General features: G+C 37.8%; 1 long non-coding RNA gene across 1 annotated transcript in view; it reads left to right on the top strand.

Annotated features, from left to right (window-relative positions):
• The window catches only part of LOC140830757 (uncharacterized), a 99,745-nt gene extending 85,805 nt beyond the window's left edge, over positions 1 to 13,940 (top strand). Inside the window, exon 3 of the long non-coding RNA XR_012117669.1 lies at positions 13,768 to 13,940. This is a non-coding gene — a long non-coding RNA (uncharacterized lncRNA). The remainder of the gene's footprint in view (positions 1 to 13,767) is intronic.
• Positions 13,941 to 15,496: the final 1,556 nt, after the last annotated feature.

Genomic DNA, 15,496 nt, shown 5'->3' with positions numbered 1-15,496 from the left:
AACCTTGCCACCTGATGACCCCATGAGAGTCGGTAAACAAGTCAAAGTGTAATTCTAGCACATAGAGTCTCAATGTTGTCCCGGGTCATAAGGACTAATTCTGTACAACCATAAACCAGGACTTTTCCACTCGATAAGTGAGAACCACTTGGAAAGTCCTTTTATGGAGGGTTGTTCAGTGCACTCTACAAGGAGCACCTATCTGCATGTTCGGACATCACAATGTCCCCTACCAATGAAACATGGTACTCACATCGCAGATACTAGTCTCTAACTCGAGCGGCCTATATCCTTCTTAGTGGCGGCTGAATCGACTAGGAACCGTTTAGAATATACAGTATTACAAATATGAGTTTCATGATACTCATCATATGAGCATCTCATATTCTTTCTACTATTTGTATATTCAAGGGCTTTATCTATGCAGCTAGCATGGGTATACAGATAAAGATTTGCCAAAGTAATAATTTCAAATATTATTAAAATAAAGACTGCTTATTCATAGAGTTTCATTGTGAACACTCGGCCAACACTTGGCTCGACGGGCACCTACTCTAACAATCTCCCACTTGCACTAGAGCCAACTACCCTTATGCTTAAAACCCATTGATTCGCGATGCTTGTCGAATAATGGTCCAGGTAAAGGCTTAGCTAGTGGATCAACAACATTATCTGCGGAGCCGACTGTGTCAAAAGACACTTCTCTACTTTCCACAATCTCTCCGAGGATGTGGTACTTTATCAATACTAGTTTGGATTTCTGATGAGACCTAGGCTCCTTTGCTTGAGCTATAGCTCCCGTGTTGTCACACAACACCGGGATAGGAGCAACTCCATTAGGAATGACGCCCAACTCTTGGACGAAATTCCTTATCCAAACAGCCTCCCTTGCTGCATCTGATGCAGCAATGTATTCGGTCTCTGTGCTGGAATCCGTAATATTGTCTTGCTTGGAACTTTTCCAAGAGACTGCAGCACCATTGAGCATGAATACAAAACCAGAGGTTGACTTCGAGTCATCGATATCGCTTTGGAAGCTAGAGTCGGTATAGCCTTCCAATTTTAGTTCTCCACCCCATAGACCAAGAACACTTTATTGGTCCTTCTCAACTACTTGAGGATGTCTTTCACAGCTTTCAGGTGTGGAAGACCAGGGTTCGAATGATATCATTTCACTACATATAGTGCAAACGCCACGTCAGGACGTGTAGATATCATCCCATACATGATATTACCAATTTCCGAAGCATACGGAATGCGTGTCATCGCCATTATCTCTGCATCTGTCTTGGGAGACAGACTTGGATAGGGACACGCCATGACACACTGGTAGATGTCCTCTCATGGACTCATCCATCGAGAACTGCTTCACGATGGTATCAATGTATGTGGACTGGGTGAGACCAAGCCATCTTTTCGATCTATCTCAATAGATCTGTATCCCAATACAAAAGATGCTTCACCCAAGTCCTTCATCGAGAACTTACTCGCTAACCATATCTTTGTTGATTGCAACATTCCTACATCATTCCCAATGAGTAGAATGTTATCAACATATAACACCAGGAATGTCACAACACTCCCACTGACCTTCTTATACACATAGGGTCCCTCATGATTCTTAGTAAATCAAACTATTTGATTGTACTGTCGAATCTGAGGTTCCAACTCCTAGATGCCTGCTTTAGATCATAAATAGATCTCTGAAGTTTGCATACCATATGCTCACTTCCAATAGATGTAAACCCTTCAGGTTAAGACATGTAAATAACTTTCTTAAAATCCCCATTTAAGAAAGTTTGTCTTGACATCCATCTGCCATATCTCATAGTCATACTATGCAGCTATGGCTAATAAAATCCTTATGGACTTGAACATTGCGATTGGGAAAAGGTTTCCTCAAAGTTAACTCCTTGTCTTTGAGTACATCCTTTTGCCACCAATCGCGCCTTGAAGGTCAACACCTTCCCATCCTCCCCAAGTCCCTGTGGGAACAGTTCCCACAGGTGGATCAACAAGATCCTACACTTGGTTCGAATGTATGGAATTCAACTCAGATTCCATTTCTTCAAGTCACTTGGATGAATTGGCATCAGATAACGCTTCCTTGAAGGTCCATGGATCACATCCATGGTTAGGCTCATCATGGCCTTCTTCAAGAAGCTGACCATACCTCATAGGTGGTCTCGAGACTTTCTCTTATCTGCTAGGAGCTTGTATCTCCTCTCTTGGCTCATCGGGTGTGGGTTCTATAATTGTGGGTTTCTCTCGAACTCCTTCGAGTTCTATCATCTCCCTTTTTCTATCCAATAGAAAATCCTTTTCCAAAAAGGTTGCATTCCTAGAAACAAACACTTTTGTTTCTTGGGGATGATAGAAATGATATCCAACTTAATTCCTTGGATATCCCACAAAGTAACATAAAATGGATCAACAATCCAATTTATCTCCCACTTACCTGCTTCACATAAGCAGGGCTCCCCATATTCTAAGATAAGAATATTTGGGAGGCTTACCCATCCATATCTCATATGGTATCTGCCTTTGAATGGACATTTAATGGAATATCTTTTAATTTTAAGTTATAGAGATCGTTTTCAAGTTCTCAAGTACCAATTAAACATTCATTCTTGTAAATGTTGCAAACACCTTTGCTAAATAAACAAGAATATCCATCTTTATCACAATAGAAATGGAAATAATGTTTTTTCATCAAAAAGGTACAAACAAACATCTCTTAATTAACTTAAAACTATTGTTCAACAATAAGTAAACATCTCTTAAGGTCTTGGCAGCAACTCTTGCTCCATTGCCCATCCTCAAGAAGGTCACACCTTCCTTAAGCTTCCTACTTCTTCCCATCACCTGTAACTCATTACAGAGATGTGAGTCACAACCGGTATCTAATACCCAAGAAGTAGAGTTAATTAAAATGTTTACTTAAATTTAGAACATACCGTTTCCAGAACACTTCTGGGCAAGATATTCTTTGCAATTTCGCCTCCAATGTCCAGGCTTCTTGCAGTGATGGCAAACATCACCAGTCTTGTCAGCCTTAACTGGTCTGGCTGCCACAACGGGATTCGGAGATTGCCTCAACAAGGGCTCGTTCTTCTCGGGACGTTGGAAAGAACGCTTCTTTCCATTCCCATGTGGATCAATCTTCGTACCAGATGAAGAACCCACATAAAGAACCGACTTCTCTTTCTTGATAGTGGACTCAAAGGTAACAAGCATGTTTACCAACTCCTCAAGGGTCGGTTCCATCTTGTTCATGTTGTAGTTCACCACAAAAGGATCAAATGAGCTAGGCAGCGATAACAGCAACATGTCGGTGGTCAACTCCGAAGGCAGGATCAGATCCATGCCAACGAGCTTGTCCACGAGCCCGATCACCTTTAGGCCATGCTCATGGACCGAGGTCCCCTCTCGCATGCGCAAAGTGATCAGCTCCTTGACGGTAGCATGCCTAAGAGGACGCGTTTGCTCTCCAAAGAGCTCTTTGAGATGCAAATGAATGTCAGCAGCACTCTTTGCACCCTCAAAACGCCTCTGTAGCTCATCGTTCATAGAAGTCAGCATATAACACCTGGCTATCAAGTCATGGTCACACCATTCCTTGTAAGCCTGCAATTCCTCAGGATTGCAGTCAGTCGGAGCCTCAACAGGGGGCGACTGAGTTAGTGTATATGTTGCCCTTTCCGAATTTAAGACTATTTTCAAATTTCTTAGCCAAGTGAGGTAATTAGGTCCAGTTAATATGTGTTTGTCGAGTATTATAGATATCGAATTGCGCATCGAAGACATTGTCGATTTGTACTGAAAAGTAAAAACAGATAAATGTTGATGACTATTTTAAATATTTGGTAAGATATAAAGTATGGACTTTAACTTTATAAATATTTACTCCCACTGTTTTGACATCTTTCACTACCCTCTAGTGAAAACGGGAAACTCCTTTCCTCAGTAGGTACGTAAGGTCCAATTAGCGAATTATGATCCCGAATAATATCAGCCAATCACAATTCCTAAAAGGTAGTTTCCAATTGCATCACAATGCAACCCTTAACGTAAACTTTTGTCTCACGTTTGATTAGGACCCAATAATATGACGTCGTTCATCTTCACGTGTCAAGCCTTACCCATCGATGTTGAACCTTAATGGACGGTCGCCATGAGTTCCCTCAATAATATGAGCCGAAATCATGGGAGTTCCACGTAGTTCACATCACCATGTCAATGGATGTCACAGCTTTCCGGCACCCAGGGCCCCCCCAATAATATGAGCCGAGCCCCGAGTACGGGTAGCGTTCATCATGCACCCATTGTCGATGGAAGACAAGGAAATTATAAACAAATTTATAATTCCCCTTTTCGGGCTTGATATTAATTTTGAATCTTATTCAAAATGAGGGTTTTTAATTTTGAAAGGTCTCATCATTAATTTTATTTTAAAAGGTCGCCATGTTTGATCGTATGTTTGCCGGATTCATGCAACTTTGTTATTATAATAATAATAACGCACATACTCATTATTTATAACATATCATTCATATATTATAAATAGAAAACAATACAAGGATGATCAATCGCCCCAAGTACTAATGGCCCGTGTGAGCCAAACACGGGCCTAGGTCCAATCCTAGGGTAAATGCACGGGATGCAATGCAACTATACTATTACATTAGCATCCAATATTACATGTCTTCGATCTTCATAATCACCAAGGCCACCATCTTCCAATCTTGATCTTCCCCTATTCTAATATTTACAAATAAATATCCATGGCACATAGGGATACATCTCATGGGGTGGGAACGGGCCATAAACCAAGCCCACTTTAAATTGATAATTATTACAATCATACAACACAAATATCCTAGCATACACCTAGCAAATTGGGCTTGGGCTTTTGATCATCCTTCATGCATAATATCACATATCATACACCATCAATTAATTATCACAATAATTAATTGATCCAATATTATATATCTTGAACCAATCACTAACCGCCACGATTATAAACTAAATTAACAAAGTATACAAACACCTTTGTCTACTTTCCAATTAATTTATTTATAACCGAATTTCTTATAAATCACAATTTACTATAAATAATTAAAGTCCAACTTCAATTATTTATTTTATGAGAAAAATTTGCAACTTTTGTAATTTTAAACTTAAGGGCCCAAAAACTTATTTTTCACCAAAAACATTTTGGCCCATTTAAAATTCACAAATATGTTGACCATCTAATGGCCCAACAACTCAATGCCCATGACACTTTGATATTCCAAAACACTTTTGGAAACCCTAGTCGTCATCGCCGTCGCCGGAGTTCCGTCGCCGGATTCCGGCCAACATTCCGGCCAACATGCAAAAAAATTTTTTTTTTTGTTAAACTTTAGGGGCTGTTCGGGCAGCCCCTCAGGCTGCCCTTGCTGCCCGAAATGGGCAGCCCTCGGGCAGCCCGAGCTGCCCGAAACGGGCAGCAACATGCTGCCCGAAATTCCCCACAAGAAGGCCTCGGTTTTGTTGCAAATTTTCATCTCAAACGGTTAGAAATCGCCCTCAATATAATATCTTGTATATGTTGCACAAAAACTAGTAACCTTAGCTCTTGATACCACTTGAAAGGGATCGATATACGGTGTTCAAAATCGCAACGGAAGCACAAAATATTTTATTAATCATGAAAACCGAAATTTTTCAAGAATATTTATCAAAAATGAACACCATGTACTAGTTGTGCAAACATATACAAAAATCTCAACTTTCAAGCATAGGGTGTTGAGAAAATTTTACCTATCAACTTTAAAAGTTGATTGTGGCTCCAACTTTGTTGACTAGCAACAAAGCTCTTGAATGGAAGATGAATCTTCAAGCCTCCTCCTTACTCCAAAATTAAGCCCACCACCAACTAGGTAAATCCCTTCTTGTTTTGCACTAGAAAAACAAGAAGATTTTTCAATGAATAGTGTAGTGTTCCTCAACAAATTGAAGAACACACAATGGAAGAAAATTGGAGAGAAATTGTATGGAGAGTTTCGGCCATATGGAGTGTAGAATGAGGGAGGAGAATCAAGTCTTGGGGTTGCAAAAAGTTGATACAAAAAGTTGCATGCCAACCAATATTTTATTCAAAAGTATTCTCCAACTCTTCACCTCCCATGCATTCATATAATATAGTTTTCTATCAAATAAAAAACCATAGACTAAATTTAATTATCTCAAACATATTTGAGACAAATTAAATATTACTTGAATTTACTCAAGTCCCACTAGTTAAATAATTATTTTAATTGAGCTCTACTAGACTCAATATTATTTAATTAATCCAACACTTGAATTAATTTAATTATTTGGGCTCTACTAGGCCCACTAGTGTTTAATTAATTCAACACTTGAATTAATTTAATTTAGTCCATAATAATGTTTATGAAAATCACAATTTTCAAAAACATTAGTCACTTGGCCAAATTTTAATTTAGGAACACTTCCATAAATCAAAATTTACATTTCTCTCATAGAAGTCATACTTCTATTTTTCTTTACACTTATAAACACATTTATAAGCCGTTCAACACTTTGAACTATTTTCTCCTTTATAGAAGTCATACTTCTAATTTTCCTTACGCTTATAAACTCCTTTATAAGCCGTTCAACACATTGAACTATTTTTACTTCTCATCGGGATTTACAAAGCTAGTACTTGTGTGGCCCTCAATGGTTCATTGATACAACTAGCCGTGGGTTCACATCTCCATGTGATTCGGACTAAACATGTCCTTATTCGAGCATACCCCAATTGCTCCATTCTTACTTATCAACTCCTTGATAGTAAGAACGTCAGAACTCAAGTCTGATAGTACCCAACCAATCACGTTAAACGCCTAGCAGCATCGCTTACGTGATTCCCTAGGTATCACATGATAGTGCCTGCAAGAACCATTCAATTATGGTTAGCGTACAGTACGGTCCCTTCAACTCATATATCCCGATCGATTCGACAACCATTGGTTTATCGAGAGTTGTCAATGAATCGATACTATGTGTCATGTCGTAGTTGCATCGATGGTGTAATCTATGAAACACCTTTCATAATTACAACCATACTCTGGCCAGAGATTTCGATCTACATACACATGATAACACATAGGATATCCATACCCGAAGGTAAGCGGTGAATCCCCGACTACAATGCATCGACTCCTATGTGTTTCGACAGAACACCCAACCTTGCCACCTGATGACCCCATGAGAGTCGGTAAACAAGTCAAAGTGTAATTCTAGCACATAGAGTCTCAATGTTGTCCCGGGTCATAAGGACTAATTCTGTACAACCATAAACCAGGACTTTTCCACTCGATAAGTGAGAACCACTTGGAAAGTCCTTTTATGGAGGGTTGTTCAGTGCACTCTACAAGGAGCACCTATCTGCATGTTCGGACATCACAATGTCCCCTACCAATGAAACATGGTACTCACATCGCAGATACTAGTCTCTAACTCGAGCGGCCTATATCCTTCTTAGTGGCGGCTGAATCGACTAGGAACCGTTTAGAATATACAGTATTACAAATATGAGTTTCATGATACTCATCATATGAGCATCTCATATTCTTTCTACTATTTGTATATTCAAGGGCTTTATCTATGCAGCTAGCATGGGTATACAGATAAAGATTTGCCAAAGTAATAATTTCAAATATTATTAAAATAAAGACTGCTTATTCATAGAGTTTCATTGTGAACACTCGGCCAACACTTGGCTCGACGGGCACCTACTCTAACAGTGTTGTTATTGTGGTTAACAAGTTTGGGCGTGTGAAGAATCATCTAGTTTTGTGAATTGGATTGAAGCGAAAGTTGGTGGTTTGAAGGTGTTTGATAAAATGTCTCCAAGAAAAAAACAATCCAAGGGTACATCATCATCTGCAAATTATGATGCAAACAGGTTTTGGGACGAGAAAGCGGAGGAAAACTATGGAAAAATTTGAACAAAAGCATTGTAAAAGAGAGGGGATTTGATCTGAGTTTTCCCCGATCCGAAATTGGATTAATGCTTACTGCTCGGGATTGGGAGGAGTTTGACAAGCAGCCACAAGATGCTGTCATTTCATTGGTAAGAGAATTTTATGCTAACCTTAAGGTTAAGCATGAACAATTGAAGGTTTTGGTACGAGGTAAAATGGTAGCTTTTGATGCACATACTATCAATACGATGTATGGTATACCTAATGTATGCATGATGAATATGAAGAATACCAGGCTGAGAAAGTTGATTATAATAATATTCTTCAAACAATATGCATAGAGGGAGCGGAGTGGAGAATGAGAGATGATGTACATATTAGCCTAGCCAAGTCTGATCTGAAAAGTGTGCCAAAGATTGGTATTCCTTTATTTCTGCTAGGATTAAGCCTACCGAACACACCACCACCGTCATCAACGAGAGGGCTATCCTTACTTTTTGCATCATGACGGGAAGGACAATTGATTTAGGTCAATTGCTTCAGAGTTCTATGCTTGATTATGCAAAAGGTAATTCTCCTAGCGGACTCCTCCACCCTTCTCTTATCACTGCATTATGCCAGAATGCGGGAGTGACTTGGGCAGTGAATGAAGAATTGTTAAAGCCGAAAAATGCCATTGTGGTAATTCAACCACATAGGGCAGTGAGAGGTGAACACGCTGCGGCACGTCGAGCTGAAAGGGAATTCAACAGAAGAGCTGCAGAAAGACGTGCCCAGGCTCAAGCTCAAGAACCACAACCACAACCGCAACAAGGAAATATGAGAGATAGGTTGACCCATTTGGAAGAAGAAATGAGAAATCAACGCCAAGACATGGATGAGTTTCGGTTTAGGACCGATACATTTATGGGATATATGATGGATTTTACGTCTGTCTAGGCTCAGCAATTTCCATCAGCTTCAACCTCTGGTAATCCATTTCCACCTCCTCCACAGTGGCCACCCATATACCACCCGCCGGAGTTCCAACCACCACAAGACGACACAGATGATGAAGACGGCGATGACCACTGACGGTCGTTTCCCAAGGTATGTGTATTCTAACTTTCATGATCATTTATATCGAGGACGATGCACATATTTAAGTTTGGGGGAGAGATATTATTTTATTTTGTGTGTTGTTTTATTTTGTGTGTTTTTATTTTGTGTGTTGTTCATGTTATTTAGTTTTATTTGAGTGTTTTACTTTTTCTTGTGAGTTTGTTGCTTGTGTGTTTGTAGTGTCATAGTCATGAAACTTTTTTATTTGAAATGGCCAATGATGAAAAAAAATTTGTATGGAGAAGAAAGTTCATGCATTTCATTAATGTTCATCAATCAATTTGAAAAATTTAGAGAACAATCTTGAGATTTGGTAAATTTGAGACTTATAAATTCTAAACAACTCTGCGATTTTCATTTGATATTGAAATAAATTTTTGCAAACACATATATTATTGAGGCAATCTTTGATTTTATTTGGGCCTATTTATATTGTTTATAAATATTCAATTGATACCCTCTTGAGCCTATATGAGAAAAGAATTGTGTTCTTGAAATTTCTTTGAAGCCAAGCACTTTTCTTTTGAATATATATGTATTTGGTTGATGCATTGAGACACCATTTTTCACGATGATTAGATTCTACTTTGTGTTGGTGAATTGAGATTTTGTCTAGATCTATCCAAAAAACACTCGAGGCGAAATACAGACAAACTATGATTTATGAATGATTTAGGTGATTTTTTTTTGATCGATTGAGCCTTTCAAGCTACCAAATAAAAATAATTTATCATTTGTCACCTCTTTGAGCTTATATGAATTCGAATGGCACACGTTAATATGTGTAAAAGACCCCCATTCGATATCCTTTCAAATATCCCACATTTACTACCCCGTTGAATATCTTAAATATTAATTTCCTACCTTCTGAAGGGAGTAAGAATTCAAATGATCAAAGAAATGAAAATTCTCCTACAAAAGAAAAGAAAAATGAATGATGTTACATTGAAGAAGTTGGAGAAAAATGGGAGAAAAAAGATATGAAATGAATAAAAAAATGGAGATGAAAGAAAGAAATGGAGTCTGCAAAAGAGATAAAATTCAACTTACTCCCTTATTTGACTTCCTAATCTTCATTTGTAGCCATGATCCAAGGCCTAACATTACAAGCATTGCAAATCCTATTGACCAAGTCATAGTTGTCCAATATACTAGTGGAGAGTGTTTGGGAGGATTTAGCCTATGGACAATCGATAAACACTTCCATTGAGTATGAATCTGAACAATTTTACACACACCTCATTGCATCAAATATTTATTGGGTATTCCTTTCTCGAATGAATATGGCTTTGAACCCAATCTTTATCGGAAAAGAGCTCTTGATTTGTGTTTGTAAAATTGAAATCGATTGAGAATGTTTTGAAACATGAGTTGAAGAGATTAGAAGTTACGAAAATTAACCGACTACATGATTATATCCGGATAAAAAAAAATTGGTTGGATTGATTTGACTTGTGAATGCATGAAGAGTTAGTTAATTTATCTTGAGGCCAAGTTTTTTAAAATATTTCATGACTTGCTTGTTTGTGTTGTTTTGTTTTGCTCGGGACTAGCAAAATATTAAGTTTGGGGGAGTTTGATAAGTGCAATTTATTGTACTTTTATTACTTGTTTTTAACTTGGAATTTTGTGATTCTTGAGCAGGTTTTATGTGATTTGTTGTTGTTTTTGTTGTTGTAGTTTGGAAACTTAGAATGAGAGTCTGGAGTAGTAAAGTGTTGAATTGGAAAGTGCAAAGGATAAAAATATCTGAAGCTCCAGCGCACCCGCGCTAACAAAGAGACCGCACCTGCGGTCCATGAAAATCGAATTTTAGAAAATCTGCCGAAGCTATACAGCACCCGCGGTCACTGAAGTTCGAAAATGAAAGTTTTCCCTGAAACAGCAGCGCACCCGCGGTCCTTGTTCTACCGCACCCGCGGTCTTCGAAAAACAGAGTCCTAAAAATCTGTAACTTTGTGGGCTGCGCATGAAAGTCTATCAAAATGGTGTGCTGCGATTTGAGACTTGTCTGGACTATAAAAGGCATCATTTACTTACCATCTAGGGTATTAGGAGCCAAGGAAAGGAGTGGAGGCTGCTGCTACAATATAGAAGATCAAGTTCATCAAGTTCTTGAGAAATCTTTTGCACAAATCCGGGGAAGGAATCAGCACTTCAACTTCTTGTTCTAAGTCTTCTTTCTTTTATTTTTCATGCGCAGCCCACAAAGTTACAGATTTTTCGGGCTCTTTTTTTCGAAGACCGCGGGTGCGGTAGAACAAGGACCGCGGGTGCGCTGCTGTTTCGGGAAAAACTTTCATTTTCGAACTTCAGTGACCGCGGGTGGGGTAGAACAAGGACAGCGGGTGCGGTATAGCTTCGGAAGATTTTCTGAAATTCGATTTTCATTGACCGCTGGTGCGATCTCTTTGTTATCGCGGGTGCGCTGGAACTTCGGCATTTTTTATCCTTTGCACTTTCCAATTCAACACTTTACTACTCCAAACTCTCATTCTAAGCTTCCAAACTACAACAACAAAAACAACAACAAATCACATAAAACCTGCTCAAAAATCACAAAATTCCAAGTTAAAAACAAGTAATAAAAGGTCAATAAATTGCACTTATCAGGCATCATAAAAAAGCTCCAATTAAGAAGAAATCTTTCTCACTTTTGACCAAACATCTTCTGTGGGAACTCTTTTATACAAACTCCCACGATGTTTCAAACAAGAAAACACGTCTTTATATTCCAATGTAGTGTTAAACATTAAATATGTAGAGTTCCAACGTGTTTTGCAATCAAGTTCCAATTTTTTAGTGCTTGAAACCTTCAAGCTGTTTCAATAAATTTTTCATCTCTTTTCGGTGTTGCTGTCCAAAATCCGACACTATAACGAATTGTTTAAATACTACCACTGATTAATTGTAGTTCATCCCTCACAACCAAATTCAAAATATGGGCACAACACCGCAAGTGAAATAATTTGCCTTCTATTATTGGATTCAAATGCTAGTCGGATTGCATTGACTACTGATATGTGGACGTCAAATAATCAAAAAGAGGATTCATGGCAATCACTTCACACTTCATCGATGCTTCATGGAAACTATAAAGTCGGCTTCTGAGGTAATTTTTTTCTTCTCTCTTAAAATTTGTACTTTTATTTACCATTAATAATATTACTATCGTTGTTAAAATTTATTATATTTCTTTTTTTACTAGGTTTATATATGTGTCGTGTCTACATAATGCTGAGGTCCTTGCAAATTCCCTTGTTGATGGCATCTTGGATTGGAATTTGGATCGTAATTTATCTGCTTTAACTATTGATAATTGCACAACTCATGATGATATGATTGAGCTTATGCTAGATAAGCTTCCTTCAAGTTCACTTATTTTAGAGGGTAAATTATTTTACATGCGGTGGTTGTGCCTATATTTTGAATTTGGTTGTGAGGGATGTACTACAATTAATCAGTGATAGTATTGAAACAATTCAATATAGTGTCGGATTTTCGACAGAAACACCAAAAAGAGATGAAAAATTTATTGAAATAGCTCGACAGTTGAAGGTTCCAAGCACTAAAAAATTGGAACTTGATTGCAAAACACGTTAGAACTCTACATATTTAATGCTTAACACTGCATTGGAATATAAAGATGTGTTTGCTCGTTTGAAACACTGTGAGAGTTTGTATAAAAGAGTTTCCACAGAAGATGATTGGTCAAAAGTGAGATAGATTTATTCTAAATTAGAGATTTTTTATGATGTCATAGAGTTGCTTTCGGGGACTAAGTATCCCAATATAAATATTTTCTTCTCAACTATTTGTGATATTAAGTTGGCAATTGATGATTGGCTTCTTTTGGATGATAATATGGTGAATACAATGGCAACAAATATGAAATTAAAGTTTGAAAAGTATTGGGAGATGATGAATTGTTATTGGAAATTGGGAGCCTTCTAGATCCGAGGTACAAGATGAAGAAAATTCAATTTTATTATCCTCTTGTTTATGGTGATATGTCTTCATTTGAGATTGAAAAAATAAAGAAAAATTTGTATGAAATTGTTGAAGAGTACAAGAAGAAATCCAAACAATATCAAGAAGTGAAAAATTCACGATCTTCATATTTAAGGCCTCCACTTCCTAAGCGTGTTATTTATGCTGATAAATTTGAGATGTTCATGGATTCCAATACTAATACTGAACTTGAGAAGTCGGAGTTGGATTATTATTTAGAACATTCTTTGTTGCCAATAAATACAAGTTACTTTGATATCTCATGTTGGTGGAAGATATCCTATTTTGCATGATATTGCAACAGATGTGTTGGCCATTCCTGTGACGACTGTTGCTTCTAAATCCACATTCAGTACTAGTGGGGAGTTTTAAGTGCTCACCGTAATCGACTTCATCCTAAAACTGTGGAGGCTTTTGATGTGTGCTCGAGATTGGTTATGGAGTAAAAACTCGAGGTATTAAATAGTTTCAAATTAAATGTTTTATGATACTTTATTTATATTTTTAATTTATTATATTTTTTTATTTTTCATTTGTCTTTTTAGATACTATAGCTTCGAAGGATCAAAAGTTTGACAACGATTCTGATATAGGGCAAGTAATAAGTTGATTATTTTTATTGTATTAAAGTGTTTTAAATTTATATGTTTTTTCTCTATGTCTTATTATTTTTTAGGAGCCGGAGTCATGCACTAACAGTAACACTGATTACAGCATGGAGTGATTTGATGCGATATACTAGAGAAGAAAGTAATCTGATGATTCTAACGAGTTTGATCTTTTATCTTTATTGGAACTATGGATTTTTTTTTTTTTTTGAGAATATTGAACTATGGATTATTAATGTTATGTATGTCATTGAATTATTGTATCAATACTTATTAAGCCAAATTTAAAAAAAAAAATTGTGTCAATTCAATAAATATGATAAGTGCAAGATTTGAACTTAATTTACATTAAAATCTATTTTGAATTATGCTTGTTTCGAACAGAATTATGCGTTTTTGATTTATAGTGGAAACAAAACCAAATGGACTAGGAAAACAGAATAGTGCGCAGCCGAGAGCACACCCACGGATAGAGATGCGCGTGCGGCCGCGCCACTTCACGCGCAGCCGCGCGCGCCTAAAAACAGCATGAGGCAGAGGTGCGCGAGCGGCCGCGCCACATCACGCGCAGGCACGCGTGCACCAATACATGCGAGAACCAGTAGCTCGCGCGCCATCGCTCGACATCATGCGCGTCCGCGTGCGCACACATGCAAGAAGATCGACAGAAGCTAGCGTGCGACCGCGCCACTTCTCACGCGACCGCGCGCACAGATATAACATGGAGGCCTGAGAGGTGCGCGCGACCGCGCCACTTCTCGCGCAGCCGCGCGCGCGCCGTAGCAACCACACGGCAGAATGGTGCACACCACCACGCGCGCCGTGCGTCCAGATTATTATAAAATGCGCGAGTTAGGTCAGAAATGAGAGTGAGCCGTCATTGGAGAAACACACGAGAGAGCCGCCGCCTTGGGAAAGAGATATACGAGAAATTCATCCGTGCTAGGCGAAGAAACATACGACGCAGCCGTTCTCGAGAGGAAAGACGCGATGGAACAAGATCAAAGACGAAGAATGACGGATCTGGGGACAGAGACGACACTTCCGATTTGTTATCTGATTCTTTCATCTTTATTTTCTATTGTGTCGATGTCTCGTATATTCAAACATGTTTTGCTTTTATTTAGAATTCTTCATGAACTAATTTTCTAGTCTAGAGAATGACGTAACTTTGTGGATACGATGATCTGACGCAGTTGTTTATTTAATTTAATTCCACTTTTGTTTAATTGTGTTCTCTGTATTCATTTCATTGCAATTTACTGGCCATAAATTGTTTGTTGTTTGACTAATTCTATAACTCGAGAGAGGGACTAGGATTATAGATCATTAGAGATGCATCGTTGAATGTTTATAGTGTTCGGAAGGCGTATAACTTTAGCGAGGCTTAGGTAAGAACATCGTTTGTATTTATCAATTAAACTTAGCTTTTATTAGGAAAATTGAATCGAAGTTTGATGGATACAATTTATTCGTCACTTGGGAAAGGGGGAAAAAAATAATTATGTGTTCTTGGCCATTAAATAACTAGAATTCATAAATGTAAATTTAAATGGGAATAATTATCGTGAAAACTTGGTGAAATCATTTCTCTAAATATTTTCTCTCATTGTTATTTCTCAACTCGGTAATTAGATTAATTCTTTGTTTTCAATTAGATCGATTAAACAAACAAAATCTCTTTTTATTTTTCTAAATAAAGTCTTGACTATTTTAATTACAAGAACTGATATATATTTTTATACACACTCTTCGTGGGATCGACACTTGCTCTCAAAATTACATTTTACTATAACT

The sequence above is a fragment of the Primulina eburnea genome, chromosome 1, assembly GCF_022965805.1.
Source record: "Primulina eburnea isolate SZY01 chromosome 1, ASM2296580v1, whole genome shotgun sequence".
In the NCBI taxonomy this organism is placed as follows: Eukaryota; Viridiplantae; Streptophyta; class Magnoliopsida; order Lamiales; family Gesneriaceae; genus Primulina; species Primulina eburnea.
Note: the sequence above shows the minus strand (reverse complement) of the source record. Positions and strands in the feature narration are given on the sequence as shown.